The 19,469-nt window shown below is 45.2% G+C and overlaps 2 non-coding genes and 1 pseudogene across 2 annotated transcripts; all 3 read left to right on the top strand.

Annotated features, from left to right (window-relative positions):
- Positions 1 to 10,142: 10,142 nt before the first annotated feature.
- LOC124018857 lies at positions 10,143 to 17,743 on the top strand (annotated as a pseudogene).
- Positions 14,802 to 14,925, top strand: LOC124032484. The gene has a single exon (XR_006838296.1). It is a non-coding gene; the product is annotated as a small nucleolar RNA SNORA26 (small nucleolar RNA).
- Positions 16,635 to 16,701, top strand: LOC124032483. The gene has a single exon (XR_006838295.1). It is a non-coding gene; the product is annotated as a small nucleolar RNA SNORD57 (small nucleolar RNA).
- Positions 17,744 to 19,469: the final 1,726 nt, after the last annotated feature.

Here is a 19,469-nt window from a genome sequence, read left to right as displayed (position 1 = left end):
CTGATCCAGGAAAAAACTGCTTTCCAAAACGCAACGTAATTTTTTTTAATTAACAAAGTTGCCTATAAACTTTGACAAAATACTTCAAACTACTTTTGTAATCCAACTTTAGGTATTAGTAAACGTTAATAATTGATCAAATTGATCACGGGGCGATCTGTATTCAATAGCAGCAAGTCTTGAAATCATGGTCCATATTCTCCCTTTCATAACTTCCTCCGGTGTACTCGACGACAGGAAGTGCCTATTTCTCATTTGACCAATGATTAACTTTAACCCAATTGCCAAGACTGGCGACATCGTGTGGAAGCTGTAGGAACTGTTAACTGGACGCTATCTATTTTCCCTTACCATAGACAATACAGAGACTGGCGGAGTGATATTTTTTTGTGTTTTTTGTGAACAGTTTTCCTTGGGATTTTGCCTCATACACACATTCTGTTATAGTCACAGACATGATTTAACCAGCTTTATAAACTTCAGAGTGTTTTCTATCCACACATACTAATCATATGCATATACTGTAACGTCGTTCTTCGTTTGTCAAAAGAGAGTCGGACCGAAATGCAGCGTGGTGGTTACTCATGACTTTAATGAAGAAAGCGATACATGAAATAACTAACAAATACAAAACAACAAACGGAACGTGAAACCTAATACAGCCTATCTGGTGAAACTACACAGAGACAGGAACAATCACCCACGAAATACACAGTGAAACCCAGGCTACCTAAATATGGTTCCCCATCAGATACAACAAGAATCACCTGACTCTGATTGAGAACCGCCTCAGGCAGCCATGCCTATACTAGACACACCCTAATCAACCACAATCCCAATGCTTACAAAAACCCCAATACGACAATACAATAAACCCATGTCATACCCTGGCCTGAACCAATAATTAAAGAAAACACAAAATACTAAGACCAAGGCGTGACAGAACCCCCCCCTAAGGTGCGGACTCCCGGACGCACCTCAAAACCATAGGGAGGGTCCGGGTGGGCGTCTGTCCATGGTGGCGGTTCCGGCTCGGGACGTGGACCCCACTCCATTAATGTCCTAGTTCCTCCCCTTTGCGTCCTGGGATAATCCACCCTCGCCGCCGACCATGGCCTAATAGTCCTCGCCCAGAACCCCACTGAACTGAGGGGCAGCTCGGGACTGAGGCAGCTCGGGACTGAGGGGCAGCTCGGGACTGAGGGGCAGCTCGGGACTGAGGGGCAGCTCGAGAATGAGGGGCAGCCCGGAACTGAGGGGAAGCCCAGTACTGAGAGAATGCCCAGTACTGAGAGGAAGCCCAGTACTGAGAGGAAGCTCAGGTAGGTAGTAGGCTCCGGTAGATCCTGGCTGGCTGGCGGATCTGGAAGATTCAGGTTGACTAGCAGATCTGGAAGATTCTGGTTGACTGGCAGATCTGGTAGAATCTGGTTGACTGGCAGATCTAGAAGATCATGGCTGACTGGCAGCTCTAGCTGCTCTATGCAGACTGGCAGATCTGGAAGAGACTGGTTGACTGACAGATCTGGAAGAATCTGGTTGACTGGCAGATCTAGAAGATCATGGCTGACTGGCGGATCTAGCTGCTCTATGCAGGCTGACAGCTCCTTGCAGACTGACAGCTCTGACTGCTTCATACAGACTGACAGCTCTGACTGCTCCATGCAGGCTGACAGCACCCTGCAGACTGGCAGCTCCTTGCAGACTGACAGCTCCTTGCAGACTGACAGCTCCTTGCAGACTGGCAGCTCTTTGCAGACTGACAGCTCTGGCTGCTTCATGCAGACTGACAGCTCTGACTGCTCCATGCAGGCTGACAGCACCCTGCAGACTGACAGCTCCCTGCAGACTGGCAGCTCAGGCTGCTCCGAACAGGCAGGAGGCTCCGGCAGCGCTGTAGAGGAGGAAGGCTCTGATAGCGCTGAACAGGCGGGAGACTCCGACAGCGCAGGAGGGAAGGAAGGCCCTGATAGCGCTGAACAGACAGGAGACTCCAGTAGCGCAGGAGGGAAGGAAGGCTCTGGCTGTGCTGAACAGGCGAGGTGCACTGACGGCCTGGTGCGTGGTGCTGGAACTGGTGCTACAGGATCGAGGACACGCACAGGAAGCCTGGTGCGGGGAGCTGCTACCGGAGGACTGGTGTGTGAAGGTGGCACAGGATGGACTGGACCGTGAAGGTGTACTGGAGAGCATGAGAGCAGGACTGGCACAGGACTTGCAAGGCTAGGTAGGTACACAGGAGGCCTGGTGCGTGAGGCTGGCACATTTTTCACCAGCCGACTAACGAGTATGGAGGACGAGTATGGAGCGCTGACCCAGGTGCCATTAAATCCCCGCCACGCTCCGTCGGATGAATATCGTACCTATAGCACCATGCTAGCAACTCCCTCATTACTCTCTCCTCCACTTTCCCCATTAACTCCTTCACAGTCTCTGCTTCGCTCACCTCTAACACCGGCTCTGGTTTGTTTAGTTTATTTTATTTTTACAGGGACAGTGCACATTAATCAACGTTTCAGTAAAAGTGCCGGTTTTAGCCAGCCGGCTAATTTTCAACCGCAGTCCCTGGGCAGGTTATTAAAAACAATTTCAATATAGACAATAGCACCATAGACATAGCAACATAGCAACATAGGACAAGCAAGACATAGCATACAGACAGAGCAACATAGGACAAGCAAGACGTAGCATACAGACAGAGCAACATAGGACAAAAAGCAGCAAGACAAAATTCATAAAAGCAACAAAGTGTTTCCACACCTTTCAAGCTACAGACACAGACAACATGGAAAGCGGCAACACACAGCTAGGGACCATGTTCACAAATCTGATTGATCTTTAGCCATGTCTTCAAGCATTTTGTGAAAGTGTGATATGTGGTGCAGTTATGTGTGTCTGATGGCAGTGTATTCCAGACATGGGAAGCTCTCACAGAGAATGCAGATTTACTAAAGGTGCTTTTCCTTAGGGGAACTATACAGTCACCTCTCATGGCAGACCTTGTGGATCTTCTGCCATATGTCTGAGTTTTCTGTTTAACAAAAATATTGAGTGGAGGGGGAGCCAGGCCATTAAGGATCTTGAATACAAGACATGCGTCGGTGTATTGCACAAGATTTTCCCAACTCAAGAGCTCATGTTTTCTAAGGATGTGACAATGATGATGGCTATTGGGCTTCCTATCAAGCACTTTGAGAGCCTGTTTGTAGACAGACTGAATAGGTTTTAATGTTATACAGCAAGCTTGGGCCCAACTAGTCAAGCAGTATGTTAAGTGGGGGGAGTATCATAGATTTGAAGTACAGTTTTGCTACCTCTGTAGTCAAACAGTTTCGTATAAATCAGAAATTAGCTAGATTGAATTTAGTTCTGGTCTCCTCCTTGGCTCGTCACGATAAACAAGGAGAGTTGGCTCTGGATAGACCGGACCGTGCAGGCGCACTGGAGCTCTTGAGCACCGAGCCTGCCCAAGCTTACCTGGCTCGATGCCCACTCTAGCCCGGCCAATAGGAAGGGCTGGTATGTGCCGCACCGGGCTCTGCACCCGCACTGGAAATACTGTGCGCTCCATAGCATAACACGGTGCCTGCCCGGTCTCTAGCCCAACACCCGGTCTCTAGCCCAACGGTGAGCACAGGGAGTTTGCGCAGGTCTCCTACCTGGCATAACTATTCTCCCTTCTAGCCCCCCCAACAATTTTTTTGGGCTGCTTTTCAGGTTTCCTTGCCAACCGTGTTCCCTCGTATCGTCGGCTCCTATCTCCGGCTGCCTCTGCTCTCCTTAGTGCCTCCACCTATTCCCATGGGAGGCGATCTCTTCCGGCCAATATCTCCTCCCAAGTGTAACAACCTTTACCATCCAACACGTCTTCCCATGTCCATTCTCCGAATAATTCGTCCTCCTTTTGCTGCTCCAGCTGTCTACGTCGTAGCCAGTTTACACGCTGCTCGGTCCGTAAGAGGTGGGTGTTTCTGTAACGGCGTTCGTCTGTTGAAGAGAGTCGGACCGAAATGCAGCGTGTTGGTTACTCATGACTTTAATGAACTGAATCGTGGTACATGAAATAACTGAATACTAAATACAAAAACAACAGAACGGAACGTGAAACTTATTACAGCCCATCTGGTGAATACTACACAAAGACAGGAACAAACACCCACGAAATACAAAGGGAAACTCAGGCTGCCTAAATACGGTTCCCAATCAGAGACAACGAGGATCACCTGACTCTGATTGAGAATCGCCTCAGGCAGCCAAGCCTATACAACACCCCTAATTAGCCGCGATCCCAAATACTACAAACCCCAATACGAAGACAACATATAAACCCATGTCACACCCTGGCCTACCCAAACATATAACAAAAACACAAAATACAATGACCAAGGCGTGACAGTTCTTCAATGTAGAAAATAGTCTAAATAAATAAAAACCTTGAATGAGTAGTTGTGTCTGCTAATGATAATGCTTTTTAATCTAATTGCTGTTGACCCACTGCTTCTGATACAATTTTCTGACTTCTCTTGGTTGTGCAGATGTTACTGAGGTCACACTAGACCCAAACAGAGCAAACATAAATATCTCACTGACTGAGGAGACCAGAAAGGGGACATGGGTGGAAGAGAAACAGCCATATCACGATGACCCAGAGAGATTTGAGGATATGTCACAGGTGCTGTGTAGAGAGCCCCCTACCAAATGCCATTACTGGGAGGCGGATTTGATTGGGGAGTGTGGTATAGGAGTGTCATTTAAAAGTATCAGCAGGAGATTAAAAGGATTGTAAACTGGGAAGCAATGACAGGTCTTAGTGTCTATTGCCTTCCACAATAATACGGAGATTAATATTCTTGACCCAACCCCCAGACCCGAACCCCAGAGAGTAGGAGTGTATCTGGACTGGCCAGATGGCACCTGTGCACATTCCAGGCCACATTCACTGAGCCCCTCTACCTAGCTTTTGGTGTTTTGCATAACTCTTCAGTGTCCCTTGTGGTTACCAGCAGTCCAGTGCCAGCTGTGAATCCCATTTAGTCTTGAATTAAGAAGAATTCCCTACGCTGGATGACAGTGCTTAAGTTGATCTGGATCCTGCTTGAACAGGATCAGGCATCTTTCAATTTGGAACTGTTTCGTTCTGGAAACCATTTGCCATGATCCGTTACCTCTCATGGCACAAACACTGCGTGCAATGTAAAAATTCCAATTAAATCAGACTTTCACTTTTACTTGAGTCATTTTCTATTTAGGCATCTTTACTTTTACTGAAGTATGACAATTGGGTACTTTTCCCACAACTGGCCATTGCTGTGATGAGAGGCTACAGGCGCCTCTCTCTATCTCTCAAAGAACTAGAATGGGAACTCTTTATGATCTCGCCTGTAATTTAACCACAGAGGATCAATAGCTTATAAAAAAGTATACCCTGGCTGTGGATTGTGTGTAGCCCAATTCCAAGGCATGCCCGATGCGGCATGCAGCAAAAACAGTCCTTGTGCAACATCGATTTGGAAAGCAAATGGATTCTGCTGAAAGGAGAAGACTAACCTGTGTAGGCAACCACATATGTTATCAACTTCCAAATAGGCCTATTGAGAGAGCAACATTATTTGACAAAGTAAAACGAGAGAGAGAAATAGTCTTCTGGCATGAGTGTATCACCATCGCTGGTGAGTGAGCTGAGCACCATTGGGTGAGTCTGAAATAAAAAAATGTATACCTTTTATTTTACTAGGCAAGTAAGTTAAGAAAAAATTCTTATTTTCAATGACAGCCTAGGAACAGTGGGTTAACTGCCTTGTTCAGGAGCAGAACAACAGATTTTTACATTGTCAGCTCTGCAATTTGATCTTGCAACCTTTTGGTTACTAGTCCAATGCTCAAACCACTAGCCTACCTGCCACCCCAAATTTCCTCCTCATATTGTACAGTGTCTCCACACACCTAGGCCAAAAGGCTATTTCTGGATTCAAGACAAGGTTGTTTTAATTGATCTCCGATTCTCAGTTTGTCAGTGTCAACGTAGCCTGTCATTTCGAACAGTTGTGAGGTATTAAAACAACACTCTTCTCAGCAAACTGGATGCGGTTTATCACAGTGCCATCCGTTTTGTCACTAAAGCACCTTATACTACCCACCACTGCGACTTGAATGCTCTAGTCGACTGGCCCTCGCTACATATTCGTCGCCAGACCCACTGGCTCCAGGTCATCTACAAGGCCATGCTAGGCAAAGCTCCGCCAACACCTCATTCGGCCGCCTTTCGTTCCAGTACTCTGCTGCCTGTGATTGGAACGAATTGCAAAAATCGCTGAAGTTGGAGACTTTTATCTCCCTCACCAACTTCAAACATCAGCTATCTGAGCAGCTAACCGATCGCTGCAGCTGTACATAATCTATTGGTAAATAGCCCACCCATTTTCACCTACCTCATCCCCACAGTTTTTATTTATTTACTTTTCTGCTCTTTTGCACACCAATATCTCTACCTGTACATGATCATCTGATCATTTATCACTCCAGTGTTAATCTGTAATATTGTAATTATTCGCCTACCTCCTCATGCCTTTTGCACACATTGTATATAGACTCCCCTTTTTTTCTCTACTGTGTTATTGACTTGTTAATTGTTTACTCCATGTGTAACTCTGTGTTGTCTGTTCACACTGCTATGCTTTATCTTGGCCAGGTCGCAGTTGCAAATGAGAACCTGTTCTCAACTAGCCTACCTGGTTAAATAAAGGTGAAATAAAAAATAAAATAAAATAAAAATAAATAAATTCTGCTAAAGTCTCCAGTCATCTAAAAGTATGTAGAATCACATGAAATGTGTTTATAAAAGGCCGAAAAGGCTTTTAAAAATTCCTCATCTGTGAGGAATTGCCTCTACTCTATTTCTCCAAGTGCCTCTACTCTATTGCTCCAAATGCCTCTACTCTATTTCTCCAAGTGCCTCTACTCTATTTCTCCAAGTACCTCTACTCTATTTCTCCAAGTGCCTCTACTCTATTTCTCCAAGTGCCTCTACTCTATTGCTCTATGCCAGCACACAAAAGCGATGCTAATACATGCAAAGCTTTATTACATTTACATTTTACATTTAAGTCATTTGGCAGACGCTCTTATCCAGAGCGACTTACAAATTGGTGCATTCACCTTATGACATCCAGTGGAACAGTCACTTTACAATAGTGCATCTAAATCTTAAAGGGGGGGGGGGGTGAGAGGGATTACTTATCCTATCCTAGGTATTCCTTAAAGAGGTGGGGTTTCAGGTGTCTCCGGAAGGTGGTGATTGACTCCGCTGTCCTGGCGTCGTGAGGGAGTTTGTTCCACCATTGGGGGGGCGAGAGCAGCGAACAGTTTTGACTGGGCTGAGCGGGAGCTGTACTTCCTCAGTGGTAGGGAGGCGAGCAGGCCAGAGGTGGATGAACGCAGTGCCCTTGTTTGGGTGTAGGGCCTGATCAGAGCCTGGAGGTACTGAGGTGCCGTTCCCCTCACAGCTCCGTAGGCAAGCACCATGGTCTTGTAGCGGATGCGAGCTTCAACTGGAAGCCAGTGGAGGGAACGGAGGAGCGGGGTGACGTGATAGAACTTGGGAAGGTTGAACACCAGACGGGCTGCGGCGTTCTGGATGAGTTGAAGGGGTTTAATGGCACAGGCAGGGAGCCCAGCCAACAGCGAGTTGCAGTAATCCAGACGGGAGATGACAAGTGCCTGGATTAGGACCTGCGCCGCTTCCTGTGTGAGGCAGGGTCGTACTCTGCGGATGTTGTAGAGCATGAACCTACAGGAACGGGCCACCGCCTTGATGTTGGTTGAGAACGACAGGGTGTTGTCCAGGATCACGCCAAGGTTCTTGGCGCTCTGGGAGGAGGACACAATGGAGTTGTCAACCGTGATGGCGAGATCATGGAACGGGCAGTCCTTCCCCGGGAGGAAGAGCAGCTCCGTCTTGCCGAGGTTCAGCTTGAGGTGGTGATCCGTCATCCACACTGATATGTCTGCCAGACATGCAGAGATGCGATTCGCCACCTGGTCATCAGAAGGGGGAAAGGAGAAGATTAATTGCGTGTCGTCTGCATAGCAATGATAGGAGAGACCATGTGAGGTTATGACAGAGCCAAGTGACTTGGTGTATAGCGAGAATAGGAGAGGGCCAAGAACAGAGCCCTGGGGGACACCAGTGGTGAGAGCGCGTGGTGAGGAGACAGATTCTCGCCACGCCACCTGGTAGGAACGGCCTGTCAGGTAGGACGCAATCCAAGCGTGGGCCGCGCCGGAGATGCCCAACTCGGAGAGGGTGGAGAGGAGGATCTGATGGTTCACAGTATCGAAGGCAGCCGATAGATCTAGAAGGATGAGAGCAGAGGAGAGAGAGTTAGCTTTAGCAGTGCGGAGCGCCTCCGTGATACAGAGGAGAGCAGTCTCAGTTGAATGACTAGTCTTGAAACCTGACTGATTTGGATCAAGAAGGTCATTCAGAGAGAGATAGCGGGAGAGCTGGCCAAGGACGGCACGTTCAAGAGTTTTGGAGAGAAAAGAAAGAAGGGATACTGGTCTGTAATTGTTGACATCGGAGGGATCGAGTGTAGGTTTTTTCAGAAGGGGTGCAACTCTCGCTCTCTTGAAGACGGAAGGGACGTAGCCAGCGGTCAGGGATGAGTTGATGAGCGAGGTGAGGTAAGGGAGAAGGTCTCCGGAAATGGTCTGGAGAAGAGAGGAGGGGATAGGGTCAAGCGGGCAGGTTGTTGGGCGGCCGGCCGTCACAAGACGTGAGATTTCATCTGGAGAGAGAGGGGAGAAAGAGGTCAGAGCACAGGGTAGGGCAGTGTGAGCAGAACCAGCGGTGTCGTTTGACTTAGCAAACGAGGATCGGATGTCGTCAAAAAAAAAACAACCTTCTTTTCAAAATGGTTGACGAAGTCATCTGCAGAGAGGGAGGAGGGGGGGGGGAGGGGGAGGAGGATTCAGGAGGGAGGAGAAGGTGGCAAAGAGCTTCCTAGGGTTAGAGGCAGATGCTTGGAATTTAGCGTGGTAGAATGTGGCTTTAGCAGCAGAGACAGAGGAGGAAAATGTAGAGAGGAGGGAGTGAAAGGATGCCAGGTCCGCAGGGAGGCGAGTTTTCCTCCATTTCCGCTCGGCTGCCCGGAGCCCTGTTCTGTGAGCTCGCAATGAGTCATCGAGCCACGGAGCGGGAGGGGAGGACCGAGCCGGCCTGGAGGATAGGGGACATAGAGAGTCAAAGGATGCAGAGAGGGAGGAGAGGAGGGTTGAGGAGGCAGAATCAGGAGATAGGTTGGAGGTTTGAGCGGAGGGAAGAGATGATAGGATGGAAGAGGAGAGAGTAGCGGGGGAGAGAGAGCGAAGGTTGGGACGGCGCGATACCATCCGAGTAGGGGCAGTGTGGGAGGTGTTGGATGAGAGCGAGAGGGAAAAGGATACAAGGTAGTGGTCGGAGACTTGGAGGGGAGTTGCAATGAGGTTAGTGGAAGAACAGCATCTAGTAAAGATGAGGTCGAGCGTATTCCCTGCCTTTTTTATTATAAAGTTTTGTTTTATTCATCCATTCTAATTTAATTTTTATTTATTTTTTATTTTACCTTTATTTAACCAGGCAAGTCAGTTAAGAACACATTCTTATTTTCAATGACGGCCTGGGAACAGTGGGTTAACTGCCTGTTCAGGGGCAGAACGACAGATTTGTACCTTGTCAGCTCGGGGGTTTGAACTCGCAACCTTCCGGTTACTAGTCCAACACTCTAACCACTAGGCTACGCTACCTCAGAACCCCCCATGCAGAAGCTAACTCCATTGACATGATTCATTTAAATTAATTTCAAATAATAATATAGAATACAATTTGAATGACAGACTAATGAATGACATTCAAATCAGATAAAGCTAAATACTTATTAAAGATTGTATTCCTTTGCAGATCAATAGGTATTTATATAGGCTGATGTTATGGCTGTGATACTCTATAGAAATCCCCATTGCAATAATTTGCCTAAAGCCCATCATAAGCCTCGTTTACAGCATCCCCTCCATGTTCTCTGTCCCTCCCAACTGAGCTCATCATTCACCAATCACCAGGTAGTGCACGACATGACGCAGAGTTCATGAATCTCGCGATACAAAGTCGACCCCACGGTAATACCGTTATGTAGCCGCGTGTGGAAAACTAAAAGTCTTTATATATTCGTGAAGCAGAGGAAAGGACACGTATAGCATCAGAGATTGTGCAATCATGGTAAGATATTTTTTTGTTATACGTTTCAGCATTTGAAATACCAACAAAAACTACTCATCAATAAAATGCTTTGGAAAATAACGTTAGCTTACCAAACTAGCTAACTTATATGGCATATTAAATTTCTGGGTCGAAAGGTGAAGAGTTAACAAGTTAAGTTACAAAAACATGTTTGATTTATCATATCGGAATAAAACATTTACTGTAAGCAATTTGCGGTCCATTCCAAATTGACGGTCATTACCCAACGTTAGCGTTCTCAGCAAAGATTGGGAATGTGTTGGCAGGCTCACGACTAGGCCTCAGTCTTGTTAAAAAGCCAGATTTGCGAAAGGATTTAATGAACACGTAACATAGCTATTGATAACAGCCTAATTTGGTAAACATCTGCTATAGGTAATGAACTAGTTTAAATATCTTTACAATGTGCATGCCATGGGTACTGCGTATTGATCCCCACAACACGTGGTGACCGTAGTATTGGTTTAATGACGCGCAAGTTCAAATCGGTTCACGTTACAGTATTTTGGAGAAATAATATCTAGTACCTACACTGAACACAAATCTAAAGTTGATAGATTCTAAACTCAACATGTAGAGTGTTTTTCATGAGCTGAAATAGAAGCGGTAGCGTCCCACCTCTCCGCAACAGCCAGTGAAATTGCAGGGCGCCAAATTCAAACAGTAATCTGATTAAAATTCCTCAAACATACAAGCATTATACACCATTTTAAAGAAACGTCTTGTTAATCCAGCCACAGTGTCTGATTTCAAAAAGGCTTTTCGGCAAAAGCACACTATGCTATTGTTAGGTCAACGCCTAGCCACAGAGAACCATGCAACCATTTTCCAACCAAGGAGAGGTGTCACAAAAGAGAAATGGCGTTAAAATTCATCACTTACCTTTGATATTCATCAGATGGTACTCCATGTTAGACAATTTTTGTTCAATAAAGTTTATCTTTATGTCCAAATACCTCCTTTTTGTTTGCGCGTTTAGACCAGTAACCCCCCCCCCCCCCCCAAAAAAAATCACCTTTATTTAACCAGGTAGGCAAGTTGAGTTCTCATTTACAATTGCGACCTGGCCAAGATAAAGCAAAGCAGTTCGACACAGTTACACATGGAGTAAAACAAACATACAGTCAATAATACAGTATAAACAAGTCTATAAGATGTGAGCAAATGAGGTGAGATAAGGGAGGTAAAGGCAAAAAAAAAGGCAATGGTGGCAAAGTAAATACAATATAGCAAGTAAAACACTGGAATGGTAGATTTGCAGTGGAAGAATGTGCAAAGTAGAAATAAAAATAATGGGGTGCAAAGGAGCAAAATTAATTAATTGAATACAGTAGGGAAAGAGGTAGTTGTTTGGGCTAAATTATAGGTGGGCTATGTGCAGTAATCTGTGAGCTGCTCTGACAGTTGGTGCTTAAAGCGAGTGAGGGAGAAGTGTTTCCAGTTTCAGAGATTTTTGTAGTTCATTCCAGTCATTGACAGCAGAGAACTGGAAGGAGAGGTGGCCAAAGAAATAATTGCTTTTGGTGGTTACTAGAGACATATACCTGCTCGAGTGTGTGCTACAGGTGGGACATGTTATGGTGACCAAATGCGCAAGGTGCGGGCACTAAGTTCAGACAAAGTTTTTAAAAAAATCCATTACAGTTCATAGAAACATGTCAAACAATGTATATAATAAATATTTAGGATGTTTTTATCATCTTCAATAATATTCCGTCAGGCCGTCATTGTAAATAAGAATTTGTTCTTAACCTCTTGCTCCTACCTGGCACGCAGGCGTCCCATCTAGACATCTGGAAATGCAAATGCACTACGCTAAGTGCTAATAGCACTCGTTAAAACTCAAACTTTCTTTAAAATACACATGCAGGGTATTGAATTAAAGCTACACTAGTTGTGAATCCAGGCAACAAGTCAGATTTTTAAAATGCTTTTCGGCGAAAGCATGAGAAGCTATTATCTGATAGCATGTAACACCCCAAAAGACCCGCAGGGGACGTAAACAAAATAATTAGCATAGTCGGCGCAACACAAACTGCACAAATAAAATATAAAACATTCATTACCTTTGAGCATCTTCTTTGTTGGCACTCCTAGATGTCCCATATTCACTATTGGGTCTTTTTTTTCTCGATTAAATCGGTCCATATATAGCCTAGATATCGATCTATGAAGACTGTGTGATCAACAGGAAAAAATAGCGTCTTATAACGTAACGTCATTTTTTTTTATTAAAAAAGGTCGACGATAAACTTTCACAAAACACTTCGAAATACTTTTGTAATGCAACTTTAGGTATTAGTAAACGTTAATACGCGATCAAATTGATCATGAGGCGATGTGTATTCTATAGCTGTACGTCTGGAAATAATGTCCAGGTAAATCTCAACCAAAATATCCGGTCGGAGACCTGAACAAATGGCTTGTCTCTTCTTTGTTTGACCAAGAAACAAAGCCTATGCAAATGACAAGACTGTTGACGTCGTGTGGAAGCTGTAGGTATTGCAACCTCAGCCCCATTTAATGTGGTTCGCCTTTAACAATGGGTTGAAGTGGCGGATGGATATATTTTTCCATTTTCAGTGATCAGATTTTCCTGCGCTTTTCGATGAAACGCACGTTCTGTTATAGTCACAGCCGTGATTTAACCAGTTTTATAAACGTCTGAGTGTTTTCTATCCACACATACTAATCATATGCATATACTATATTCCTGGCATGCGCAGCAGGGTGCTAAAATGTTGCGCGATTTTTAACAGAATGTTCAAAAAAGTAGGGGGTAGGAGTAACAGGTTAACTGACTTGCCTAGTTAAAATAAAAATACTTGTCACAAGGATTCTAGATGGCATGGACCCAACTGACTCTCAGTTGCACACGAGGGGGGAAAGTCTATTCGCTATTACGAAATAATAGTAAAAGTATGAATTTCAACACCGCGGAAGGACTGGAGTTGTACAGTTAAATGTTTGCAGAATTAAATTTTTAAAATTCAAATCAACTGATGGTAACTCACCTGGTAGCGGAATGTGTGAGCAACAACGTTATCAAAACTTGACTGCCTATGTGTGTGTGAACTGAGTTGCATGTTCCTCAGCTAAATGCAAGCAGAGCGTTATTGCCCAAGCCCCATAATGTTTCGCTACTAGCATTGTGATTCCATTATTTATTTTGTTACTGTTATTACAGTATAGAATGTGGCTAACATTTTAACCTGCTGTGTCTTTTTCAGGTGCTGTTGCACATGCTCTTTGAACATGCAGCAGGGTATGCACTTTGTCGTTAAGGAGGTGGAAGAAATTTGCTTGCTTTTGCCTCGGGTACGAATAACCACTTTAAATGCGTTACAATTTTTATTAGTTTTTACCCATAATTGGTGGTCGTTGAGCCAAGTTACTAATTACACATATTCCATAGGTTGAAGACTGCGTTCTAAACATGGGGAAATTCCATGATATGGTGAGCCTAGCTGCTTTCTTCCCATTCAAGTCTGCTCAGGCTGCGCTAGAAAATATTAACGCCATATCGGAAGTTGAGTTGTTTGCTTTAAGGCGGCGATGCTGGGGGTGGGTGATGCCAAGATAGGAGGAGCTGGGCCTGTCTATCCAGACTGGTGGAGTGGTGTCAGATACTGAGAGGTGTGGACTCACATGAACTACAGTAAGTCTTTTTTTTATATATTTTTTTTTAAAATAAATTTGGCGGGGGGTGTTGTATCCCGTCTTTTATGTTGTGACTAGACTTGTGTGTGGCTGGCGATACCTGGCCTGTGGTGATGTCAATATAATCAACCCCTGACCCTCGTGATGGTTTATACTGAAAATCTGAATGGCTGCCAGGGCGAATGACCTAGGGCTGTGGAAGTGCCTCCACCGCGCATACTCAATGTCACTACCCATCTCCCCTGAAGGGGTGCGTCTCCACTTCCACTCCCTGGTAAAGGGGCTGGCTGCCTCCAACGCCCAACTAGGTCTGGGCCACAGCTACTCCAGGGTCAAATTCAACGTCAACAGGTCCGACAACATGATCATCCAGTCCATTGCCCTCCTGGACCAGCTGGACAAGGACATCAGTTTTCCATGCGTGTGCGGTACGTACAGCTGCTGTGAATGTCAAGTCGTAGTAGACCCAACAACCATCCACTTGGCAGTCTTGCTAACATGACCAAATGATGACTATACCAAATCTGTCTATCCCCTTAACTCTATATTGAGTGTTCCATCGGTCCTAACATTTCCAAACTTCTGCTCGCCCCTCCCCTTCTGCTTTATAGTGAGTGGTATGGCTACCACTTCCCAGAGCTGATCAAGATAGTGACTGACAACTCTACGTACTGCGAGATGACCCAGCTGATCGGCAACAGAAAGGAGCTGAGCGAGGAGAGTCTAGAGAGCCTGTAGGAGGTAGTGATGGACAGTGCTAAAAGGCCCAGGCTGTCCTGAAGGCATCCCGCAGCTCCATGGGTCAGTCGCCAAGCCACACAGTATATTATACACACTTATAAACACACTTATAAAACCAACCCCTTTTTTGCCCATCTGGGACTTTAAGTGTCCTATATGACCAACACAGAGGGGAAGAGTATGATAGTTCTCTCATAAACCTGTAGTGTAGGCTCAAATCCTCACTGCGGATCCTGTCGGGAGATACAAAACGTATATTTCAGTCGTCTTCACAGTGGAGATGTTTGTACATTGAATTCCTGTGTCTGGGTATCGAGACTGCCGCTGAAACTTTTCCCCTGGCTTTCTGTAGGCATGGACATCTCTCCCATAGGCCTGATCAACATTGAGAGGTTCTCCAACCGTGTGGTCTCGCTAGCCTCCTACAGGCTGGAACTCCAGGAGTACCTGCGCTCTGAAATGAGCCAGCTGGCCCCCAGCCTGGCTGCCCTTATAGGAGATGTGGTGCGTAGTAATTAGGTTCAGCAAATGTCCAATCTACATACTCTTCCTAAGGGGACCGAATGATGTTTATACCAAATCTGTCAATCCCCTGAATTATTTGTGTTGAGTCTTCCATCGGTGCTGACAGTCCCTGACACCTCAGCTCATGGTGACATGTTCATCGGCCAATCTCTGACGTGGTGTTTCTTCCTTCTTTAGGTGGGAGCACGTCTGATCTCTCATGCCGGCAGCCTGGCCAAGTATCCAGCCTCCACCGTGCAGATCCTGGTCGCCAAGAAGGCCCTGTTCAGGTACTGGGGCACCCACTCCCTGCTGGGGAAACTGGCAGCTACTATGATGGCAGGGCTGGGGCTAAGCAGAGAAGGGTGACTGGTGGTGTGACCCCTTCAGCGTGATCCCTCTCCCTTATGCACCCCCACAGTCTGAGCAGCTGCCTAGTGCGCAGAGGTAGATTCTGTAACTCCTACATGCCAAACTCAACCAATAATTTGTGTAGAAAAATCAACAATCAATGGTTGTAACATGTTTCCAAAGTGACTTTCACTGGAAACCCAACATCCATTCCCCACACACAGGGCTCTGAAGACCCGTGGCAACACTCCTAAGTACGGTCTCATCTTCCACTCAACTTTCATCGGCCGTGCTGCAGCCAAGAACAAAGGGCGTATCTCCCGTTACCTTGCCAACAAGTGCACAATCTCCTCACAAATCGATACCTTCTCTGGTGAGTTAAGATGTCTGTTAACCCATGAGGAGAGCAGAGGACAAACTTAGCTTGGGCCTAGTAGATCACGGTCCTCTCAGCGTTCTGTTTCGGGTCCTGTTTATTATGACCCTTTTGAATTATTTGCAATGATGTACTTATTTTTCGTCAACCGTAATCCAACTCTGGGTACATGATGGTGACTAGCTAAATACTGAGCAAAGCATTGGTGTCTTGACTACTGCTGCCCCGTGCTCTCCTGCGGTGGTATTGACGTTTCCTCTCCCTCTGAAAAAGGTGCCCGCCTGTGTGTTTGGTGACAAGCTGTGTGACCAGGTGGAGGAGCGCCTGTCATTCTACGAGACGGTGAGGCACCTCAAGAACCTGGATGTCATTAAAGAGGCTGTGATGCAGGTGAGCTATGTCACTGATGTGGGATTAATTTTCTTGGGTTTGTGAGCATGCATTTACAGCGTTTGTACGGTAATAAAAATCTGGGAAAAGTAATGGAATTTTAAGATTTCTAGGCCTGGTAGAGTTTTAGAAAGTCATCAAATCTGAAACGTAGTGGACAGTTCTGTATGTCATTTTAAGCATGGGATCAAAGCAGCCTCCCAGTGTCAATACATTACGTGTACTTTTGTATGCGTTGGTCATGAGAAATTTGGTTACAAGTAATTAAATTCCATCTGTCAATGAACCCTGCTTTTATGGGACTCTTTTTTTTTTCTTGTAGATGTTTAGCTAATCTGCTGTGAGTGATGACAACACTGTCCCTGACTCAAACGTGGGGGTTTAACTGATTTAATGAGCCTGACACAGCGCCAAAGCACATCAGTGCTACTAGCAGCTAGTCTTCTAGAGGTATTCGCTGTTTACCCATGCTGTTTGGCTTACCACTCCTAGGCAGGAGAGGTGGCAGCTGAGATAAAGATCCGATTGGAGAAAAGGGAAAAGAAACGTAGGAAGCGGGAAAAGAAGTTGGCAGCCCTTTCCACGGGCGATGAAGAGGTATGTATTGGTTTAGCTCTGTCCGGAAACTGAAAGCATGTTTAGATTTGACCCTTCTACGTGGTTCTCTCTGTATGACTGACATGCTAAACTAACTTGACTCCGGACCATTGGCTGGTCTTCTACTGTAGACCAAATCACTGAAGTGAATCGGACATTACAGCTCTTGTCATACTGCAATTAAAACTAATGCCATGGGGAAATTATGTAACATCCTAATGTGTTTTTTATTGTGGGTTTATGCTAATGGTGAGAAGGGAGAATGTGACGTCACTGTGGTAAAGAAGGAAAAAGAAGCTTGCAGCAGAGGAAGCTGTCCAAATGAAGGAAGAGGCTCTAGCAACAGAATGGAGACTCCATAGCCAAAAATAAATCAAAGGGTGAGGCAATAGAGGTGGCTGAAGAGGCCCCAGAGACCCCCAGACTGAGAAGAAGAAAAAGAAGACATGTTGAATAGAGGATTTGGATGAGACTGAACATTTCTTAGTTTTGTACAGTTGATTTTTTTTATTGCTTATTTTTTACTTAACCCACCCAATGAGGTTGGAAGCAGATTGACTTGTGTAAATCAGTGTTTGTCTCAATTTTATACCTTCCCATCCTCAACGCACTTCACACTGAACGTGAATTATTCAGCTCAGTGCCTTGAAGTTAATGTAATTATACATTCCCATTATGTAAATACTTTCATGTCCATTTTCTCTATCAAATCTGTTCAGCGTCAACTTGCTTTCAACCATTTTTCTACTAAATATATATGCTACCTACCTGATGTGTCTGAAATATACTGAACAAAAATATATTTTCCACCATAATTTGCAGATAAATTCATTAAAAATCCTACAATGTGATTTTCTGGATTTTTTTTTCCCTCATTTTGTCTGTCATGGTTGAAGTGTACCTATGTTGAAAATTACAGGCCTCTATCAACGTTCTAAGTGGGAGAACTTGCACAATTGGAGGCTGACAATACTTTTTTTGCCCCACTGTATTTTACCTCTTGGGGATGTCATTCAAAAACATAATGTTAACTTTCACTGCTATGTGGATGACACACAGCTGTACATTTCAATGAGACATGGTGAAGCCCCAAAATTGCCCTCGTTAGAAGCCTGTGTTTCAGACATAAGGAACTGGATGGCTGCAAACTTTCTACTTTTAAACTCTGGCAAAACAGATGCTTGTTCTAGGTCCCAAGAAACAAAGATATGTTCTGTTGAATCTGACAATTCATCTTAATGGTTGTACAGTCGTCTGAAATAAAACTGAAGGACCTCGGCGTTACTCTGGACCCTGATCTCTCTTTTGACGAACATATCAAGACTGTTTCAGGACAGCTTTTTTCCATCTACGTAACATTGCAAAAAATCGAACTTTCTGTCCAATGAATCCATGCTTTTGATACTTAGGTTAGACTACTGCAATGCTCTACTTTCCGGCTACCCGGATAAAGCACTAAGCAAACTTCGGTGCTAAATACGGCTGCTGGAATCCTGACTAGAGCCCAAAAAATTGATCACTTTGTGGGCTATACTCGGCCTTGTGTCAGGGTGGTAAGTTGGTGGTTGAAGATATCCCTCCAGTGGTGTGGGGGCTGTGCTTTGGCAAAGTGGGTGGGGTTATATCCTTCCTGTTTGGCCCTGTCCGGCGGTATCATTGGATGGGGCCAGTGTCTCCTGACCCCTCCTGTCTCAGCCTCCAGTATTTATGCTGCAGTAGTTTGTGTCGGGGGGATAGGGTCCGTTTGTTATATCTGGAGTACTTCTCCGGTGTCCTGTGTGAATTTAAGTATGCTCTCTCGAATTCTTTCTCTCGGAGGATGCCTCAGGACTACCTGTCACGGGTGACTCCTGTCCCCAGTCTCAGCTGTTCTGCCTGCGGCTATGGAATCCTGACCTGTTCACCGGAAGTGCTGCCTGTCCCAGACCTATTATTTGACCATGCTGGTCATTTATGAACATCTTGGCCATGTTCTGTTATAATCTCTACCCAGCACAGCCAGAAGAGGACTGGCCACCCCTCATAGCCTGGTTCCTCTAGGTTTCTTCCTAGGTTTTGGCCTTTCTTGGGGGTTTTTCCTTGCCACCGTGCTTCTACACCTGCATTGTTTGGGGTTTTAGGCTGGGATTCTGTACAGCACTTTGAGATATCAGCTGATGTACAAAGGGCTATATAAATCTGATTTTATCATGTCAACTCAAATCCCTAACAATCTGTATTGTTGCTTTTCTGTAATTGGGTTAAGTACAATAGTTTACAACTGGAAATATACATTTTAAGAGCCTGTCTTCTGCATAAATGGTTATACATAGTATTCATGAAACTGCAGATTGCAAATTTAAGGGGGAAAAAAATGTATGAATCAAATCATGGACAGTCCCTGCTTGCTTATCCTTGAGATTGTTGCCCGGTAAACGGGGTGTCATGCGGAGTAGACAATTCCCGAACAGAGCTAATGGAACTTTAGTGAACTTTGAATAACTAAACAAAGTACAAGGCATGTTGTGACTACATGTAAGCAAGCTTTCAAAGCTCAAACCTTTATCTTAGTTTCAAAGTGGGAAAGGAGTTTTTCAC

Source organism: Oncorhynchus gorbuscha, linkage group LG03, assembly GCF_021184085.1.
Source record: "Oncorhynchus gorbuscha isolate QuinsamMale2020 ecotype Even-year linkage group LG03, OgorEven_v1.0, whole genome shotgun sequence".
Taxonomy (NCBI): Eukaryota; Metazoa; Chordata; class Actinopteri; order Salmoniformes; family Salmonidae; genus Oncorhynchus; species Oncorhynchus gorbuscha.
The sequence above is the reverse complement of the archived record's forward strand: the minus strand, read 5'-3'. Positions and strand labels throughout refer to the sequence as shown.